The sequence below is a fragment of the Notolepis coatsorum genome, assembly GCF_963971535.1.
Source record: "Notolepis coatsorum genome assembly, chromosome: 8".
NCBI lineage: Eukaryota > Metazoa > Chordata > Actinopteri > Aulopiformes > Paralepididae > Notolepis > Notolepis coatsorum.
Window position 1 is genome coordinate 144009391 of NC_140172.1, and position 23498 is coordinate 144032888.

Sequence of the window (23498 nt, forward strand, 5' to 3'; positions counted from 1 at the left end):
GAAACAAAGACTGAGGCAACTGAGACTGAGATTTGATGCTTGCTCTCATTCATCACTCTCTCACACACACACAATTACTGACTATAAAATAAGAAAGGTCTTTCAATATTGTTATTGCTTTGGTTGTCGTTTTGTTGTTACCAAAAGAAATAATAAAAAAAATAAAGATACGACATTTAGATTTTTGGGACGGTTTACATTCACTTTGGGGCGGTAACAATTGTATTTCGGGGACGGTGGTGAAAAAAGTTAGTCTGGAGCCCTGCAGAGTACAGCAACTTGCAATGGGCCTGGTCTACAAGATACACGACTAAGGTACCCATGTACATGTAAAAATACTTCCCAAAGGTCAGTGAATACCACGACCACAACTCCAGAGGAAGCTCAACAAATCATGTTAAACCCAGATTCGGCTCAAACAAGGGACTAAACACGTTTTGCAATTATGCCACATCAATGTGGAACGCCAAAGGAATGTGAATCCCTACCCACATTCAAAACTGCTCTAAAAGAGCACCTACGGGAGGCTGCAATTCGAAACTGGCCACCGTAAATGTCCAAACCCCCCCCCTCACCCCCTCCTAATAGACAGTCAACTCCCCTCCGTATTTATATATTCTCTCCCCAGTCCCCACCATATGTATATTTCTCTCCCACCCCCTCCTAATGTACAGTCTTCTCCCCACCATATGTATATATTCTCTCCAGACCGTATGTATTTCTCTCCCACCCACCCACCCCCTCCTAATGTACAGTCTCCTCCCTATCATATGTATACTGTCAGGATCTATGGGTAACAGTACTATATATTTGCATATCATATATGTCACAAATGTAACAGTACTAAATATACCTGTATGTCATGTATGTCCCCTATGCCATAAATGTCATGATTTCATGTATGTTGTGTATGTCAAACCTCTCCATAAAACAGGGACACGTCCCCAAGGACTTCAAAATTGCGAGAGTGACCCCTCTGCACAAAAAAGGCAGTAAATTAGACCCAGGCAACTACCGCCCTGTTTCTATCCTTACCTCCATCTCGAAAGTCATGGACAAAATTGTATACGAACAGGTCGAAAAATACCTAGCGGAAAAAAATCTAATCTACGAATTCCAATCTGGCTTCAGAACATCCCACTCCACTGACACATGCCTTCTCTATTTAAACGACCACATCAAACAAGAGGTGGACGCGGGCAAATACTGCGGCATGGTCATGCTGGACCTACAAAAGGCCTTCGACACTGTCAATCACACCATTCTGATAGACTATCAAAACCAATTGCTTTTAGCTTGTCAATCAGTGAGCTGGATGCAATCCTACCTGGAGGGGAGAGAGCAGATGGTGGAGGTAAACGGTACCCTATCCCCCCCCCCCCCCCCCCCCCTCACAGTAAGCTGTGGTGTACCACAAGGAAGCATACTAGGTCCGCTACTGTTCCTAATTTATGCAAATGACATGTTGTCAGCTTGTGACTGCAACTTGTTCCTGTTTGCGGACGACTCAGCCCTGCTGGTCTCTGACAAGAACAAGTTACAGGTTGAAAAAACCCTCAGCTCAGAACTAGGCAAAATCTGCATATGGCTCGCTGATAACAAACTATCATTACACATGGGCAAAACAGAGTCCATTCTCTTCGGTTCAAATAACAAACTCAGCAAGGCTTCTCAGTTACAGTGGGTGACAATATTGTCACAAGGAAAGAAGATATTACCTACCTGGGTTCCAATCCATCCTAGAGGCAAATCTTTCGTGTGACAAAATGGCATCCAATGTGTTGTGAAGGGCCAGATTAAACCGAATATATATATTTATTTATATATATATATTTAATTGTATTTGTATATTCTCTAATATTCCCTGATGTCCCTTGTATGTTCCTTGTACAATATGCATTGAATATCCATTCTAGCCTACTGAACATCCCATAATAGTCTCCATTCTACTATTGGTCGAGACCTTGGTGCCAGGCTGCCATACCCCTCAGACCCAGTTCAAACGTACCGCTCGACATGTACGAACAAGTCCTAGTTCCGCGTAGGAATTTGGCTACCGCACCACTAATGGGACTATTTGTTCATAGTGCGTATATATACTGCGCTACTAAAGTAGGACTTTCTTTTTCAGTCCAGTTTCTTACCCTCCAATAGAGTCACAGACGTAAAGCCTCCCCGCGACGCCACGTGTGGGAGTAAGGCCAAGTTCGCCTACCATCGGTATTGAGACATCGTGTATACTAATATTTGAATAGTCATATTTGGCACTATATCGTCGAGTTGGACGTAGTCTATTAAGCTAATAATAGTCTGTTAATATATAGTGCTTCGTGCGGTGAGAATACTACCGTGGTCAGTACCCCATCGTTTCGGGCAGAGAACTGGCTGCTTACCCAGGGTGGTTGACCCTATGTGAAGCTGCACCCGAGGAGCCCCAGAGCCGACGAGCGAGTGGACCTGTATACCGGATTATTCTACCGACGACAGCCCGCCTTCCCAGGCACGGATTATGCTTTGGATACTTTGATTATTCCATGGATAAAGACCCCCGACACTGCCGTGTGTTGGAACCCCCCCCCCTGGAGAGGACGCAAGGTGAGGAGACGCTCTGCAAGACGAGGTCTCTTCACGTCTCTCCCCCGTGGACCGGAGAGAGCCGGCCCACAAAGAGTCCACCTGCTTTCATCTGTGGTCCAAGGATCGCCGGCGCATTGAACGGCGCTACAGTGGGTTCACCTGGGATACCCTTGGCCGGACGAGGCAGCTGGATTCTACCCCCCCCCCCCCCCCTCCTACTCCTGTCGGCTTACAAGCGACCGGATTAACCCCCTCTAGTGTATCCAGCCTATAATCATTAAAGTATCATTGCTGTTATTCCTTAACTATTCCAGGTCGTATATTTACCACCTGCGCCTTCAGAGATTGGACATTCTCTATTGATATACCGACGAATACTCCTTGCCATGAAAGTGCATACTATTTCAATTCATAAATGTAATTAAGTGATTAAGTGTTTATTCTACACACCATCGCTGTGTAGGAAATAAAGACCCGTTTCTAATTCGTACATTTGTGTTGGATCCGTTTCATCTACGTGAGAGTGTTCATGATAATATATTTATGCCGTGTACTGGGTGGCCGAATATTAAGTACAAAGGTAGTGGTAGTAAGTATCATATCTAGTAATACAGTCAGGGAATTGTACCCCTCAGTTACAATTGGTCCTTCGAGCCGGATGGTAATTAGTGTAATATTAATATAGTGTTATTAATATTGAAATGGCCTATGATGAACACTCCACGAAACGATCCTCCTAACCAACGCCCGCAGCGCGAACGACGGCTCCCTCAGTACTTAGAGGCTTACGCTGTCAGTCAACAACCTAGTCTTCTACTAACAGTAAACGCGGTAAAACTAGAAAGTAAAAGTATGTCTAACCCCAACGCCCAGACTACCCCGACCATAGAGGCCCCTACGGGCTCTAATGTAACTGACCAAGTTCACGGTGGGGACCAGTGGGAACCAGACATGACTTCACACCCCGCCAGTACTGAAGAAGTAGTCCCCGATGAGTCCCGGGAGGAATACAACGCTACCGAGAGAGAACTCGGCACGGAAGAAGACGGGGAGAGCACCGTGGAGATAGAGCTCCAAGGCTCCGCAAGGAGTACCCCGAGGGAAGGCTCCCCTATACAACCGCCTTCTCCCAGCGAGGCAGAGAGGACCCTACAGCAGGCCTTCCTCATCAGCCTGAACGCCGCTGCTGAACGCGACCGACTGCAGATCCAGCAGCGAAGCGAACACGAGCAGATACGTCTAGAAATAAGACGCATTCAGATGGAAGAGAATGTGGCCCGAGAACGAGCCGGTGCTCAACGGGACGCAGCGCGCGACAGACAGCAGTCGCAACTAATAGAACAGCTGATCAGACGGACAACACCCTCTCCCTCCGCCAGAGGCTCCAGGAACTCGTCTAGACACACCTCCAGGGCGGCATCCCCTAGCCGAGTAAACAACCCTGAACTTGACTAACAGACGAGGTCTATACCCCCCACAGACCACCTCCCCCCACCGGTCCAAGCGAGACCTAGCAACCGGGAAGGAGCAGCATATCCTGTGGAGAGGCTAAACCAGAGACTACAAGCACTGGATGACCTAACTGAAGACGAAGAGGAAGAGGAGGAGAACCACGCCCGAAGACAGCACAGTACTCTACCGGACCAGGAGGTCCGGTACAGCCCAGGCTATACTCCCGCGGAGCTGCGCTACAGACCCCCGACTCTATACACGGGTGAGCACGACGCACGACCCGCACCGAGGAACAGCACCTGGACAAGCGGGCCATGGTACACTGCCGGTACCAGCCCATACCAAGGAGCGGGAGGAGACTCGCCTAGGAGGCCTCTCCCCCAACGCTCGCCGATGTATCCACAGTCAGCGTCATACATTGGCAAGCCTATGGTACCCGACTTCACCCAAGAGAACCGGGCCCAGTATACAGAACTCTGCATGTGTCTGGAGACCATGTTGGTGGATGTATTGGATGAACGCCACAAATACGCCATCCTACTGCAGCACTTAAAGGTGCCCCGCGCACATAATATAGCGCTCGCCTACGCGACTTCCACCACCCCATACACAGCAGCGCTGGTAGCATTGGACCAGAGGTATGGGCGCATATGGGATTACGTGATCCAGGAGATCCGACACATCGACCGCTTACCCCCAGCAATAGACAATCGAGCACTGGACGACCTGTCCATCAGAGTGCAGTCCCTGGTAGGGATGTTGGGAGCGCAAAGAGAGAAGGGGAAGTATGAACTTTACGCCAACTCAAATGTGGAAAGGATTCTGGAGAAGCTGCCGCCCGCTCGTCAGGAGCGCTTTAGGCGGCAGAGGGACCACAGAGACCCGAATGGCCCCGAACCGAACCTCCTCGATCTAGCAGACTTCCTGGCGAGAGAAGTCAGCAGCCTACGGCTAGATACATTCGGACGGAGCACCCCTGGCTCCAGAGAAGGAACCAAACGACTAAATGATGGAAGAAGATCGGTGACTGTGATGCACCAATCGGAGTCAGTACCGAGCAGCAGGAGCCACAGTACCCCCTCCAGAACGGAGAAGTGGAAGATAGTGTGCCCCTACTGTGAGAAAGAACACTGGCTAGCGCAATGTGACTCCTTCCCCAAGCTGAACGCGGAGGAAGCAGGTCAATGGATAAAGTCCAACAAGCGCTGTTTTCGCTGTGCGCGCTCACACATGGCAGCCGAATGCCGCTTAAAGAAAAGGTGCACCAAGTGCGATGGAGCCCATCTGGACATACTTCACGACAGTAACAGACGGCGCCCTTCACCTGCACCATCCAGCCGCAAAGCGAGCGTCATGTACATCGATCCCGCCAGCAGCAGTGGAGCCCGAGTACTCCTAAAAGTAGTGCGTGTGACACTAAGCTACCAGAATAAAGTCCTGGACACTTACGCCGTCCTCGATGACGGGTCAGAGAAGACCCTGCTGCTCGCCTCCGCTGCGGCCCAGCTAGGGCTGCGGGGAAGCGAAACCCAAATGACAATTCGGACAATAAGACGAGATTTGAAGACGATAAAGGGCGAGAATGTCTCATTCTCTATCGCAGCAAGCGGCCAGCCTGAGCGACGGTACCAGATTGCAGACGCTTTCACCAGCCAAGAAATAGGACTGTCGCGGTACACATACCCCGTCGCCAAGCTGATGGAGAAATATGCACATCTGCGCAAGTTACCGATCCCGCTCATAGACAATGCTATGCCGACCCTGTTGATAGGCTCCGACCATGCAGACCTCATTGTCCCGATAGACCGGGTTCATACCGGACCCCGAGGCTGTCCTGCAGCAGTCGAGACCCGTTTGGGATGGACTCTCCAAGGCCCGCTCGCCAAATCTCTCAACCGAAGTACAGCCACTAGATGTCTCCACTCCCGAGTCACAGAGGGAGAAACCGCACTCCTGCAACACGTAGAGCGGCTATGGACCCTGGAACAAATGCCCTTTAAGAACGGAAAGAAAGACATTCGCTCTAAAGATGACATTTACGCCATTCACCTCCTCGAGACAGGGACCAAGAGAGTCCCGGTCAACGGCGTGTTGAGATACGCCACGCCACTCCTGCGGCGAGAAGGAATGCCTACTTTCCACGCCAAGACAGACGCCACAGAACGGTACCTGCTGAACACGGAGCGGCGCTTAGCCAAGAACCCCGCCCAAGAGAGTGTATACCGCGCTGAGATTGAGAAGCTCATCACAGCGGGACACGTCACAAAGATGGACATTAAAGAGGCTGACCAGACCACTGAATCGTGGTACGTGCCCCACCACAAGGTCCATCACAACGGTAAAGACCGCATAGTATTTAACTGCAGCTACCAGATCGGATCCCAAAATCTGAATAAAGAGTTACTGCCCGGTCCCACACTCGGCCCCTCCCTACTCGGCGTTCTACTCCGCTTCCGCCAGGAAAAGGTGGCCATCAGCGGGGACATTAAAGGAATGTTCCTGCAGGTGAGATTAGTAGAGGCGGACAAGCCCCTGTTACGGTTCCTATGGAGAGAGAAGCCAGGAGATGAGCACCCAGCCATCTACCAATGGGAAGTCCTCCCCTTCGGAACGACGTGCAGCCCCTGCTGTGCGACATTTGCACTACAGAAACATGTAGCAGAGGACCCAGCAGCGGACGAAGAGGTCCGACTCAGCGTAAAGAACAGCTTCTACGTAGACAACTGTCTACAAAGCCTTTCAACCCAGGAAGAAGCCGAGGCTCTCCTGATTAAACTCCGCGCCTCATTGATCAAAGGCGGCTTTGATCTCAGGCAGTGGGCCAGCAGCGATCCGCAAGTACTGCGCAGCCTCTCCTCCGAGGACAAGGCAGCCAGCAGCGAGACCTGGATGGCTACAATCCCGGGAGAAGCCCAGGAGATGACCCTGGGATTGGTGTGGCGATTCAAAACAGATTCGCTTCACTACAGACACAAGCCCCTGACTACGGAGCAGGGAAGGCCGGCGGCGGCGCCGACCACCAGACGGAGTGTGTACACAACACTCGCCCGACAATATGACCCGCTAGGATGTATTCTACCGTACACCACCAGGGCAAAAATGATTGTACGAGCATTGTGGGACAAGGACCAGGGCTGGGACGACCCCATTCCCGCACACTTGCATCCACCTGGAGAGAGTGGGAGATGGAGCTCCACTCACTCCCAGGCGTTAATATGCGCCGAAGCTACTTCCCACCCACGGTGAGGCCAGAGACATGTAAAATGGACTTACACGTCTTCAGTGACGCCTCAGAGGTCGCATACGGATCAGTAGCCTACTTGCGGGCCCAAGACCAGGGGGGAGAGATCTACACAGCATTTGTCCTCGCCCGCTCGAGAATAGCCCCACGCAAGCAACAATCTATCCCACGTCTAGAGCTCTGCGCAGCCCTAGCCGGAGCGCACCTAGCCACGCTCATCCAACGTGAGCTCACCATACCGGTGTCTAGAACAATCCTGTGGTCAGATTCCACGACGGTACTCGCCTGGATCAAATCGGACTCATGCAAGTACAAAGTCTTCGTGGGAGTCAGAGTCACCGAGATTCAAGACTTAACCGAAGAGTTAACCGGAGAAACAGAGTGGCGCTACGTTGATACAAAACAGAACCCAGCTGACGTCATCACCCGGGGGATGCCCCTGGATGACCTCACCCGTCGCAATGTCTACAGTGACGGCCCCGCATTCCTAAGACTCCCGGAAGGACAGTGGCCCATGCCTATCCCGAGGGAAGCAAGTCCAGAGGAGGTGGAAATTAAGAAGTCTGTGTTCTGTGGATTGAGCACCGTAGCCTCCACCGACCCTAACATAAACGATTGCACGTCCATAGAGAGTGCACAACAAAGAACATTCCTGCGGTACCACCCGGAGTGCAAGTCCCCCGCTGATATGTCAGCAGCTAACTACGAGGAAGCAGAATTGCTTCTACTGCAGCGAGCCCAGAGAGTAGAGCCATATGAAATCCGCGTTCACGGAATCGCGGACGGAATCGCGGAATTGACCAATAAAAATGGAATCAACTGCAAAACGTGGAATATTGCAGAATTTGGCCTAATCTGGACTGAAATTCCGTTTTTGGGTGGAACGCTTGGTGCACACGCGACCGGGGAGGCGGACGCTAGAGCGGGTTACACACAACACAGGCAGTCTCCCAAGCGTCTCGCTGCTTCGGTGTTTACATCGTCAAGAAGCTAATAAATTCCCCAATAAGCCCTCAATTCAGAGCAGAGCAGTATCCTAATGACTTTTATGCCTCCGGCGATAAGGTGTTTTGCTAATTCTTCCAACGTTAACGTTAGGACATGATCGCTTCTTGCTAAATCTAGTGCACCGATCCATTTGTTTAATGCAAACGAGTCATTATACACTGCCCTTTATAATCGAAATAAACTTAAATAGCTATGAAACGTTTTACAGTACATAGGACTATAGATGGAAATGATAGCTTCTTGCTAGATCTGGTTGATTGATTGATTGAAAACTTTATTAACAGATTGCAGAATGGGTACAATACAGTACAGCTCAATACACACAATTGTTAAGGGGATGCAGACCAGAGAAAGACTTTCGTCTTGTTTACATCAGGGTCCCCCATTTTCAATTCATTTGTTTAATGCAAACGATTGTCATTATACACTGTCCTTTATAAACGAAATAAACTAAACTAAAGGTGCCTAAATTATGCATTACTATATTTCATCACAATAAAATAGATATAGCTATAGCTACTGACATTGTGATAATGTCAGTAGTAGCTAGCTGTATCTATTGTTTACACTTGAAATGTGTATTTTTATTTTGTCACAATATTATTTGAAAAGTATTGTGTAAAATGTAACTGTATTTCTGAGTTGCAGCACTTAAAAACATTAAATGGACTGTTATATCATATTCAATTGTAGACATTTATTCATTCCCACTTATTAGACACTATTTCTGATGGTAAAATGAGCATAAAAAGCTAAATACAGAATTCTGAAATATTAAAACGGAAAAAACGGAATTTGGGAAAAAATAAAATGGAATTTGGAAAATAATAAAACGGATTTCATATGGCTCTACCAGAGAGACTCGTTCCCCGATGAATTGGCCTGTCTACAGGGAGGAAAGCCCGTCCCTTCCGACAGCAGATTAATTCACCTGGCCCCCGAGAGCGACGCTCATACCCTCATCAGAGTAGGTGGTCGCCTACGCAGAGCCCCCAATCTACCGGATGACATTAAATACCCGATCGTATTGAACAGCCGACACAAGGTCACAGAGCTGATTATAAAGAAATACGATGAGGATGTACATCACGCAGGAGCAGAAAGAGTCTTCGCGGAAATCAGATGTCGTTACTGGATCCTACAAGGAAGAGAGGCGGTACGACGCTTCCAACGAACATGTCTAGACTGCCGCAAGTGGCGCGCGCAGCCCAGCATACCAAGGATGGCTGACCTTCCTCCATGTCGCCTCCGAATCGGTGACAAGCCATTCCACTCAACGGGTATGGACTGCTTTGGCCCGCTGCACATAAAGAAAGGAAGAGGAACCGAGAAGCGGTGGGGTATTGTATTCAAATGCATGACCACCAGAGCGATACACATCGAGCTTCTCCCGACCATGAGCACAGACTCATTCCTTATGGCCTTCCGTAGATTCACATCACGGAAGGGAAGACCGTCTACCCTATTGTCCGATCATGGGACAAACTTCAAAGGCGGCGAAAGAGAGCTGAGAGAGAGCTTCCAAGCTATGGGCCCAGAACTTAAGACCCACCTCGCTCCAGCACAGGTTGATTTCCAATTCAACCCCCCAAACGCACCCCACTTCGGTGGCACTTGGGAACGAGAAGTGCGCTCCATAAAGACAGCCCTGTACGCAGTACTTGGGGCCCAGACTGTGGCGGAAGAAGTCCTACTGACAGTCCTCACGGAGATTGAGGGAGTACTTAACTCGAAGCCCCTCGGATATGTCTCCAGTGATGTGGCGGATATCGACCCAGTTACCCCCAACACACTCCTGATGGGGCGGCTAGATCCTGCATTACCACAGACAATGTACCGGCCTGAAGAAGCGAACGGCCGACGAATGTGGAGGTACAGCCAAGTATTAGCCGACAAGTTTTGGAACAGTTTCCTACTGCACTACCTACCGTCTCTACAGACCCGCCAGAAGTGGGTAAAGGAGAGAGACAATTTGACAGAAGGAACAGTCGTCATGATTATTGATCAATCACTGCCCAGAGCTATGTGGCCGGCCGGCCGCGTGGGCAGGGTGATCGCCGGTGCCGACGGCAAGGTCCGAGCAGCTGAGGTGCTCGTCCAGGGTCGCACTTGCACCCGTCCCGTGGCAAGGCTCATAGAACTGCCTCGACTCCCAGACACAATCGATGATGACCATGACCCTACAACCCTATGACTTTGTGAAGTTGACTGACCCCTACAGCAAACCCTTATGTGTAAATAGACAACGCGATTAATCTGTCTCTGTTTAACTGATTAGGTCTGGGACCTATTCAGGGGGTGGCTGTTGTGAAGGGCCAGATTAAACCGAATATATATATTTATTTATATATATATATTTAATTGTATTTGTATATTCTCTAATATTCCCTGATGTCCCTTGTATGTTCCTTGTACAATATGCATTGAATATCCATTCTAGCCTACTGAACATCCCATAATAGTCTCCATTCTACTATTGGTCGAGACCTTGGTGCCAGGCTGCCATACCCCTCAGACCCAGTTCAAACGTACCGCTCGACATGTACGAACAAGTCCTAGTTCCGCGTAGGAATTTGGCTACCGCACCACTAATGGGACTATTTGTTCATAGTGCGTATATATACTGCGCTACTAAAGTAGGACTTTCTTTTTCAGTCCAGTTTCTTACCCTCCAATAGAGTCACAGATGTAAAGCCTCCCCGCGACGCCACGTGTGGGAGTAAGGCCAAGTTCGCCTACCATCGGTATTGAGACATCGTGTATACTAATATTTGAATAGTCATATTTGGCACTATATCGTCGAGTTGGACGTAGTCTATTAAGCTAATAATAGTCTGTTAATATATAGTGCTTCGTGCGGTGAGAATACTACCGTGGTCAGTACCCCATCGTTTCGGGCAGAGAACTGGCTGCTTACCCAGGGTGGTTGACGTGAAGCTGCACCCGAGGAGCCCCAGAGCCGACGAGCGAGTGGACCTGTATACCGGATTATTCTACCGACGACAGCCCGCCTTCCCAGGCACGGATTATGCTTTGGATACTTTGATTATTCCATGGATAAAGACCCCCGACACTGCCGTGTGTTGGAACCCCCCCCCCTGGAGAGGACGCAAGGTGAGGAGACGCTCTGCAAGACGAGGTCTCTTCACGTCTCTCCCCCGTGGACCGGAGAGAGCCGGCCCACAAAGAGTCCACCTGCTTTCATCTGTGGTCCAAGGATCGCCGGCGCATTGAACGGCACTACAGTGGGTTCACCTGGGATACCCTTGGCCGGACGAGGCAGCTGGATTCTACCCCCCCCCCCCCTCCTACTCCTGTCGGCTTACAAGCGACCGGATTAACCCCCTCTAGTGTATCCAGCCTATAATCATTAAAGTATCATTGCTGTTATTCCTTAACTATTCCAGGTCGTATATTTACCACCTGCGCCTTCAGAGATTGGACATTCTCTATTGATATACCGACGAATACTCCTTGCCATGAAAGTGCATACTATTTCAATTCATAAATGTAATTAAGTGATTAAGTGTTTATTCTACACACCATCGCTGTGTAGGAAATAAAGACCTGTTTCTAATTCGTACATTTGTGTTGGATCCGTTTCATCTACGTGAGAGTGTTCATGATAATATATTTATGCCGTGTACTGGGTGGCCGAATATTAAGTACAAAGGTAGTGGTAGTAAGTATCATATCTAGTAATACAGTCAGGGAATTGTACCCCTCAGTTACACAATGTAATAAAAAAAGACAACCAACGAACTCGATTCTTGTACCGGATCTCCTCACTGGTAAACAAGAATACCCTGAAGACTCTGGCAGGAGCACTCATTCAAGGGTACTACGACTATGCTTGCATTAGGGCTGCACGATTTTGGGAAATAATCTAATTGCGATTATTCTGACAGATATTGCGATTGCGATTTGCGATGCGATTATAACATATTTAAAAAAAAAAATTACAAGAAGAATGTTGCTGCTTTCTGTAGTCGGGTCCCAACTGCAAAATTACTGTATTACCCTGTATTATACACTTTTACTATCATGTAGACCAGTGATTCCCAACCTGGGGTCCGCGGACCCCCTGGGGGTCCGCCAGGGGGCGCAGGGGGTCCGCCAGACCACAGATGATTCGAGGTATTTTTTTTTTTTTTTTTAGATAAATATTTAATTAGCATATTTTTATCATCAGAAGCATGAATAGTCTCTCCACTACAATAAAAAATAAAGATAAATAAATAAACATCTAGACATGATTTTTGAACGTTAACAGTAGGCTACCGGGTAGCCGCTAAAACGCGAATCAGTTGACTGTATCACTTTCTGTAGCTAGCCTAGCACGCTAGTTAACTTTCTCGGCTCGTCTGCAGTCAGCCGCCAGAGGCGAAAATGTGTGACAAACGAAAAGGAGATGACGGCAGCTCATCTGCAAAAAAAAGTTAGGACCTACAGCAATCGCGAAAGTTACATCACCATGGGCTTCACTGAGGGACCAGACAAACGACCTGAGTGTGTGATTTGTGGAGAAAAGTTGGCAAACTCGAGCCTGAAGCCCAGCAAGCTGAAGAGACATCAGGCGTCTAAGCACCCAGAAACCGTTGGGAAGGATCCGGACTTTTTTCGGAGGAAAGAACAGTCTCTCAAGGCGAACAAGCCTGTTGATGTTAGAGTAGCGTGGAGCAGGGGTGGCAGTGATTTACAGAAGGCTACCGAAGCCTCCTTTGAGTGTTCGCTTTTAATTGCAAAAGCAAAGAAACCGCACAATATTGGCGAGCAGCTCATCAAACCAGCCTGCATCAAAATGGTTTAGAAACTGTGCGGCCCACAGGTGGCGGATAAACTAAAATCAGTACCACTCTCGAACAATGTAGTGAAAGACCGAATTGATAAGATGTCAAGTGATTGCGAGCAGCAGCTGTCAGAAAAGCTTAGAAAGGGTCCATTTGCCATACAACTTGATGAAACTACAACTGTCGCAGACGAGGCTGTGCTCATCGTTTATGTGCAATATATCGAAAATGAGGATCTGAAGCAGGACATTCTCATGTCAGTCAACCTTACTACCACCACTCGAGGTGAGGATATTTTTACTGCAGTGGATTCTTACTTCATTCAACATAAATGCAAACCGTTCACCATTATGGCCTGATTTGAGAGGATGAATACAGGATTTGAATATTGGCCAACATTTTGAAATACATATGGTGCAAGATGAGATTTGTTGATTGAAGGCACAAGTTAAAGAAGCATAGTGGGTCTAATTGTGATGCATATGCCTGTGTATAAGCAGTTTGTTATTAAAATGACAAAAAAAAGGTATTAAACCCAGCTAGGACAGATTCTCTCTGCTACTGATTGGAATTTCCTGTCTCATATTTAGTTTAATTTGTTGCATTGATTTGTTCCATAAATGCAAACCGTTCACCATTAGGGACTGATTTGAGAGGATGAATACAGGATTTGAATATTGGCCAAACATTTTGAAATGCATATGGTGCAAGATGAGATTTGTTGATTGAAGGCACAAGTTAAAGAAGCATAGTGGGTCTAATTGTGATGCATATGCCTGTGTATAAGCAGTTTGTTATTAAAATGACAAAGAAAAGGTATTAAACCCAGCTAGGACAGATTCTCTCTGCTACTGATTGGAATTTCCTGTCTCATATTTAGTTTAATTTGTTGCATTGATTTGTTCCATAAATGCAAACCGTTCACCATTAGGGCCTGATTTGAGAGGATGAATACAGCATTTGAATATTGGCCAAACATTTTGAAATGCATATGGTGCAAGATGAGATTTGTTGATTGAAGGCACAAGTCAAAGAAGCATAGTGGGTCTAATTGTGATGCATATGCCTGTGTATAAGCAGTTTGTTATTAAAATGAAAAAAAAAAAAGTATTTTATGGTATCTTATTAGGAGGGGGTCCGCGAATTTCATCAGAGATGTTTGGGGGTCCCTGGGGGGAAAAAGGTTGGGAACCACTGATGTAGACTATTCTGCTTTGTGTTTACATGTGATGTATTGTATACATGCACATTTATTATGTTCTTGTGTGATGTATCGCACATTTTATTGCTGTGTGATGTATTGCAAATGTTATTGCTGTCATCTTGGCCAGGTCTACCTTGCAAAGGAGATCGTGTATCTCAATGGGACTTCCTGGTTAAATTAAAAAAAAAAATAAAAAAAAAATTAATTGCAGGCTTGGCGATTTGATAATTGCATCATTCCAAAACGCGATTTCGATTAAAAAACGATTAATCGTGCAGCCCTAGCTTGCATGGTACCAAAGCACCTCAAAGGCGCTAAAAACAAAATTACAAACAATGTGGAACGCCCTACCCAAAGCTGTAAAGGAATGTGAATCACTACCCACTTTCAAAAACACTCAAAAAACACCTAAGGGAGACTGCAATTCGAAACTGGCGGCGGCCCCTGTAAATGTCCGAACACAACCCCCTCCAATGTACAGTAAATTACCAAGTATGGTCTTGTCAATATTCCAATGTACAGTTTTGTTTGTACAGTTGTACAGTGTCCCCCACCCACCTCTCCTACCCAACCTCCCCCCCACTCCTACCCAACCCCCCCCCCCCCCCCCAACCACCTCCAATGTACAGTCACCCCCCCCCCAACCTACCCAATCCAATGTACAGTTTCTACGTCAAATGTATATATATACATTTTTTTCTGGACTCTTTTTGTATCACAAACAGTGCTGTATTTGCAAATCTGGTATGTCATAAATGTATAGATGTAGCAGTACTGTCTATCTGTATGTCATGTATGTCATATATGTTACGATGAATTGAAAATGGGGGACCCTGATGTAAACAAGACGAAAGTCTTTCTCTGGTCTGCATCCCCTTAACAATTGTATGTATTGAGCTGTACTGTACTGTACCCATTCTGCAATCTGTTAAAGTTTTCAATCAATCAATCAAGTCATAAATGTCACTATGAATTGAAAATGGGGGACCCTGATGTAAACAAGACAAACGTCTTTCTCTGGTCTGCATCCCCTTAACAATTGTGTGTATTGAGCCGTACTGTATTGTACCCATTCTGCAATCTGTTAAATAAAGTTTTCATTCATTCACACAATAAAAGTCAATGTAGAGCGATGGAATGTTTCCCCCTGAGTGGGCGGGACCTATCTGCGCTCAGTCTCTATGGCGCACTGACACCAATGGCGGAAATAGTAGTCTCGCGAGAGGTGCAGAAATGGGATTTGACGTCAGAGGAGACACTCCAGGCTGCGTTTGACTGCACAGACTGGAGCGTGTTCCGCGACACAGATAACATTCATGTCTACACGGAGACAGTGCTGGACTATGTTCGTACTTTGGTGGAAGAAACAATCCCCACTACCATAATGAGAGTTTACCCAAATCAAAAACCCTGGGTAGACAAATCCGTCCGTGAAGCTCTGAGAGCGCGCACCAAAGCATACAACGACGGCCTAGTGGCAGGCAACATGAATGACCACAAGGTGGCGCGATACAACGTAAGGAGGACAGTGACAGAGGCCAAACGGCGCTACAAGGATAAAATTGAACTCCAGTTTGAACAGGCTGACTCTAGAGCTATGTGGCAGGGGCTCAAAACGATGACAGACTACAAAGGCGCCTCCCTCAAACTGAACAGTGACATCTCCTTAGCAAATGACCTCAATACCTTCTATGCGAGGTTTGATGCTGGTAATAACAACACCAGCCCACAAGCCACGGCAATGGGGGGGGGGGGTCTGCTGCTGATGGAGACTCAGTGTTCAGGGTAACAGAGCATGAGGTGAGGCGGACCTTTAAAAAAGTGAATATCAGGAAGGCAGCAGGTCCGGACGGCATCCCCGGCCGCGTCCTAAAAGTCTGTGCCGACCAACTGGCCCCGGTATTCACTGACATATTTAACCTGTCCTTAGAACAGGCTGTCATCCCCACCTGCCTGAAGAAGTCCACTATTATCCCTGTACCCAAAAAATCCAAGCCTGCTTGCCTCAACGACTACCGCCCTGTAGCTCTCACCTCCATAGCCATGAAGTGCTTTGAGAAGCTAGTAAAGGGCTACATCTGCTCCTCCCTCCCCATCAACATGGACCCCCTGCAATTTGCATACCGCCCCAACAGGTCCACGGAGGACGCCATAGCCCATGTGCTGCACACAGCAGCATCACACCTGGACAAGAGGCAGGGGAACTATGTGAGAATGCTATTCATCGACTACAGCTCGGCATTCAATACCATAGTCCCCTCCATACTCATAGCCAAGCTCAGGGACCTGGGCTTGAACTATGACCTCTGCCAGTGGGTCTTGGACTTCCTGACTGGCAGACCCCAGGTGGTGAGAGCAGGCACCTCCTCATCCATCACCCTCAACATAGGGGCCCCCCAGGGCTGTGTTCTGAGTCCCCTCCTCTACTCCCTGTACACACACGACTGTGTGGCTCAGCGGAGTAGCAATACAATCATCAAATTTGCTGACGACACAGTGGTGGTGGGCCTGATCTCTGCCAACGACGAGAGGGCCTACCTGGAAGAGGTCAAGGTCCTGGCGGGATGGTGCCAGGAAAACAGCCTCTCCCTGAACGTCAGCAAAACAAAGGAGATGATTGTGGACTTCAGGAGGTCGGGGGTCAAGGACTACAGCCCCCTCAGCATCGACGGGGCACCGGTTGAGAGAGTCAACAGCTTTAAGTACCTCGGAGCCTACATATCCGAGGACTTGACATGGACCACACACATTGACAGTGTTGTGAAGAAGGCACGACAACGCCTCTACTTCCTCAGGCGCCTAAGGAAGTTTCAAGTCAGTCAGAAGATCCTTAAGAACTTCTACTCATGTACAATAGAGAGTATCTTGACTGGCAACATCACCTCCTGGTTTGGGAATAGCACTGCACAAGACCGAAGCAGACTACAAAGAGTGACACGTTCAGCCGAACGCACAATTGGAGGGGGGCTCCCCACCCTCCAGAACATTTACAACAAGCGTTGCAAGGGCAAGGCTAAGAGAATCATTAAAGACTCCAGTCACCCGAACAACTGCCTCTTTGAACTGCTGCGGTCAGGCAAGCGATACCGGAGTCTCAAGGCGAGCACAGAAAGACTCAGAAAAAGCTTCTATCCCCAGGCCATCTGGCTGCTAAACGAACAATGAACACTACACAACAACAACCACCAAACGCACATAGCACACACATCCACACGCACACACTCACTTTAAACAAACACACTGTAGCACCCACTCCACACACTTTATAGCACACACCCACTTTAAACAAACACACTGTAGCACCCACTCCCCACACTTTATATTTATTGATGAAGGATTGCACTACAACTCGTACACCTTACTGTAAATTGTACCCAAATTGTACCTCATCCCATTTCTGCTTTGCACTATATAGTACTGTACATTAGTACACTGCATAGTATTGTATATTATATGGTAACTCAGTTACGTCTATTCTGCATCGAACATTGTACATATGTCTATACTGAACACTGTGACCTCATTTTCTACTTCTAAATTACATGCTATACTATGTTATTTGATACTATCTTGTCTAGCACAGTCTCTGGAGCGTAACAGTAAGAAGCATTTTGTATGAAAGTATTCTGTACTTCTGTATGACAACTATTAAAGAAACTTGAAACTTGAATAGACGGCTCGCTCTGTGAGTACCACTTTTTTTCTAACAATGTTTTAAACTGTTTATTAGCAACTCCGAGCTTCCAGACCCCACTGTAAAGCTGTGTTAAACCCATATTGTACGCTGGGTATCTTTGAAATTCATATCTGATATATTTTTGACCCACCCCCACATTCACGCTTGGTTGGTATTTTCTAAACTGGTCGCGTCCCATCAGCAAGTGACTGCGGTCACTAGAGCCCCAGGCTTGCAAACCGCAGTCACGTAAGGGGCTATCCCTGGAGGTACTTGGCTTCTCATTCTAAACACCTCCGTCACCATGCAGACCATAAACCATCCCCCCTCACCAACCATCCCCCTGTAATCAGCACAAGCTGCACCATGGCTGCAGACAAAAGGCTGCAGGCTGTGATTCAGGCTGGTCGGGATGAGATGAGCATTTCACCATCATCATGAATTATTCAGCTGTTCAGGATCAACGTTGTTCAATGATGCACCTCTATGGTTTTCATAGCACATTATGAAGCGTTGGGTACCTGCCTGGGTCTAGTTCATAGACTTGGCCAGGATCGTTAAGATATGAATGTTCCGTCTCAAAGAGGTCATGCACCACTTTTATTTGTATACAACCAGTCAGCGTGTGACTAACTTACACATCTACTAGCTAGCTAACGTTGGTAACAATACTTTCAGTGAAACGTGAACATCATGTGATCACACTCTTCAACGACTGGCAGATGAAACGTTAACTAATAACTAGCTGCTCGTCTTTGTTCCAAACCTCAGAGAGACAACAGGAGGCTCAGAACAAGAAGCTAGCAGCAGTTAGCCGCAGAGCGTTAGCTTGTTAGCTAAGAGAACGTTATCTAGAACGAATATTGCTACAGTCTCACCTTGAATGCCTTCGTTGAATCCGCAAACAACGTTTAATAATCCCCACAGAAATGTCCAACAGAACACTTGTTTAATTCTTGTATTTCGCACCTCGTCTTCAACTGGACTAACGTCACTGATCGAAGAGGAACTCTGGCGGAGTGAAGACGAGTAGGGTATATCTGCAGAGCCGCAAGCCCAACGTCTGGGCGCGTGTACCTGTTCCGCAACAGTAAGTGACTTCCGGGGTAGGCCTGATTGGCCCCGACAGGCACGTGACGCGGCAAACTCAGGACGCGCAACGAGGCTGCTGAGAGCTGTCGCGCGGAAATAGGCTGTCTATTGCCATTCTCTAACACAAACTCTAACCTTAACCAGCTCCTTAACAGCGCCTAAACTTAACCGTTCTAACCTTAACCAACTCCGAAACAATGCCTAACCTTAACCTTAACCTTAACCATGCCTAACCGTAAACTGTGGTGTTCCACAAGGAAGCATACTAGGTCCGCTACTGTTCCTAATTTATGCAAATGACATGTCGTCAGCTTGTGACTGCAACTTGTTCCTGTTTGCGGACGACTCAGCCCTGCTGGTCTCTGACAAGAACAAATTACAGGTTGAAAAAACCCTCAGCTCAGAACTAAGCAAAATCTGCATATGGCTCGCTGATAACAAACTATCATTACACATGGGCAAAACAGAGTCCATTCTCTTCGGTTCAAATAACAAACTCAGCAAGACCGACGGCTTCTCAGTTACAGTGGGTGACAATATTGTCACAAGGAAAGAAGATATTACCTACCTGGGTTCCATCCTAGAGGCAAATCTTTCCTGTGACAAAATGGCATCCAATGTAATAAAAAAAGTCAACCAACGAACTCGTTTCTTGTACCGGATCTCCTCACTGGTAAACAAGAATACCCTGAAGACTCTAGCAGGAGCACTCATTCAAGGGTACTACGACTATGCTTGCACCTCATGGTACCAAAGCACCTCAAAGGCGCTAAAAACAAAATTACAAACATCTCAAAACAAACTGGTCAGACTACTGCTTGACCTTACTCCTAGAACCCACCTCACCCCTGCCCACTTTGACAACCTAGGATGGCTTAGAGTAGACGACAGAGTACAGCAACTTGCAATGGGCCTGGTCTACAAGATACACTACACGACCAAGGTACCCATGTACATGACTAAATACTTCCCAAAGGTCAGTGAATACCACGATCACAACACCAGAGGGAGCTCCACAAATCATGTTAAACCCAGATTCGGCTCAAACAAGGGACTAAACACGTTTCGCAATTATGCCACATCAATGTGGAACGCCCTACCCAAAGCTGTAAAGGAATGTGAATCACTACCCACTTTCAAAAACACTCTCAAAAAACACCTAAGGGAGACTGCAACTCGAAACTGGCCCCTGTAAATGTCCGAACACAACCCCCGCCAATGTACAGTAAATTACCAAGTATGGTCTTGTCAATAATCCAATGTACAGTGTTGTTTGTACAGTTGTACAGTGTCCCCCACCCACCCCTCCTACCCACCCCCCCCCCCACCCACCCAACCACCTCCAATGTACAGTCCAATGTACAGTCCCATAATCCAATGTACAGTGTTGTTTGTACAGTTATACAGTGTCCCCCACCCACCCCTCCTACCCAACCCCCCCCCCCCCCCCCCCCACTCCTACCCAACACCCCCCCCCCCCCCCACTCCTACCCCCCCCCCCCCAACCACCTCCAATGTACAGTCCCACCCCCACCTACCCAATCCAATGTACAGTTTCTACGCCTAATGTATATACTCTTTTCTTTCTGGACTCTTTTTGTATCACAAATACAGTACTGTAATTGCAAATCTGGTATGTCATAAATGTATAGATGTAGCAGTACTGTCTATCTGTATGTCATGTATGTCATATATGTTACGATGAATTGGAAATGGGGGACCCTGGTGTAAACAAGTCGAAAGTCTTTCTCTGGTCTGCATCCCCTTAACAATTGTATGTATTGAGCTGTACTGCACTGTACCCATTCTGCAATCTGTTAATAAAGTTTTCATTCATTCATTCATTCAACCATAGAAAGAATATTGCCATTCTCTAAGACAAACTCTAACCTTAACCAGCTCCTTAACAGCCCCTAAACTTAACCGTTCTAACCTTAACCAACTCCGAAACAATGCCTAACCTTAACCTTAACCATAACCATGCCTAACCTTAACCGGCGAAAGAATACACGTTAAAAAAAAAATCACGTAAAAAAGAAAAGATTTGATGGGATTCGAACTCACCAACAACGGACCGCAGGATCACAGGACCTCTGCCAGGTGAGCTATAGCGCCGAATGAGAGTCATGGCGTATTTGGACGGTTACGTAATTCCGTAAGCTCTGCCACTCGGCTCCGCGGAGCGTGCCGCGCGGCAGAGAAGGTTGCGCGTCACGTGCCTGTCGGGGCCAATCAGGCCTACCCCGGAAGTCACTTACTGTTGCGGAACAGCTACACGCGGGCGGGCGCTTCGTCATGGCTTGGAGCGTCTCTACAATTCGTAGCCGCATTTCTGCAGACCCCTCTCTGATTGGTTGAGGCCATTTCTGCAGACCCCTCTCTGATTGGCCGAGCGCGCGCGCAGTTACAATATAACATTTATATTAATTAACCCAGTTAATGCCTTAAGAGAAAGAGTCTGGTGGTCAATTGCTACGGAAATGTTGTGTCTTACTAATAATAACTAATTCCTTGGTCAATAGAAGTCTCTGTGATACTTTCTGAATATGATTTGGGAACATCAAATGGGCAGGCCGCGAAATAACAACGTTACAATGTACAGTTGCTGACAGCTGGCTGTGTTGTGAAATGTGCATAACGTTATGAATAAACCGCGAAGTCAGGGGAAATAACGTTATACGCGAATCTGTTATTATTAGTAAGACACAACATTTCCATAGCAATTGACCACCAGACTCTTTCTCTTAAGGCATTAACTGGGTTAATTAATATAAATGTTATATTGTAACTGTCTACAATACTTCCATGCGTATAAATTGCGTTCGCGACCTCCATGTTTTGGGGCTATTCATCAGAAAACTCGGATCCGGGATTCGGCTCCCATCCGTCGGCCAACAACTGTGGGTTTTCAGCCTCTCTCTCTGGAGCTTAACAGAGTTTCGAATCAGAGAGGGGTCTGCAGAAATGGCCTCAACCAATCAGAGAGGGGTCTGCAGAAATGCGGCTACGAATTGTAGAGACGCGGCTTGGACTAGGTTTGTACTACTGCGCATGCGGATGAGGGGGGGGGGGCTCTCTCTCGCTCTCTCTCTCTATCGTCTTGTGTTGTGTTACATTTGTGATTGATTGATTGAAAACTTTATTAACAGATTGCAGAATGGGTACAATACAGTACAGCTCAATACACACAATTGTTAAGGGGATGCAGACCAGAGAAAGATTTTCGTCTTGTTTACATCAGGGTCTCCCATTTTCAATTCATCATAACATGACATACCAGTCTATATGAATTGAAAATGGTGGACCCTGATGGAAACAAGACAAACGTCTTTCTCAGGTCTGCATCCCCTTAACAATTGTGTGTATTGAGCCGTACTGTATTGTACCCATTCTGCATTCTGTTAAATAAAGTTTTCATTCATTCATTCATTCATTCATTCATTCATTCATTCATTCATTCATTCATTCATTCATTCATTCATTCATTCATTCATTCAGTGGCAGCTGCTGACCAAATTGTTTGGTGAAGCAAACATTTTATTTTTAAAACATCCCCCAATGTGTGTGTCATTGGTGGCTGGTGCGTTAAAAAGTTGGGGGGACGGGAGAGATTAAAAGTAATAAAGAAGTCCGAAATTCAAGCTTTCTTTAACTACAAGGCATTTATTCATCATATAATTTTTTTTTATAATATCAAACAGAAGACTGAGTACACTGAATACAAAAGCCATGTTCGCTGGATTTTGCGGGAAAACAATATCTTTGACCTGTATTGGTCCCCTTGATACCACATTGTTGGGTATGGCCTACTTGGCCATAGTGCAGGGTCTTGTGAGGTCAAACCTTTAGTGGTGGTGGTGGTGGTGATACTGCTGCTTGTAGAGGTGGGTGACACGTCATCTTCATTGATTGATTGATTGATTGAAAACTTTATTAACAGATTGCAGAATGGGTACAATACAGTACAGCTCAATACACACAATTGTTAAGGGGATGCAGACCAGAGAAAGACTTTCGTCTTGTTTACATCAGGGTCCCCCATTTTCAATTCATTATATGGTGATTATTTGATTTTGGGCATTTTCATGTCCCTGGGATATATTTGAAAGAAAAAAAAATATTTCCAGATTCTTTATGCTATCATTGATTAGTATAATTAATTACTTACCTAGACTTAATTATTCAATTTAAAACATAAATTTTTTATCTTATTTTTTGTTGTTTAATGTTGGAATTTGACCATTTTCACCTTGTCCCAATCCAGAGTTTTAACGTTTGGTCTTGTATTTCTCTAGAAAAAACTATTAAAAAACAATACTTTTAGGTATATATTACTATAACTACATTTGAATCAATGATTCTCTGCCAAATATTTAACTTAGGTACAATATGTGAAGAAAAAAAAATATCAAAATAGGTTTGTCCCTATCTGTGTCATTACCAATGTAAATGTAAAAT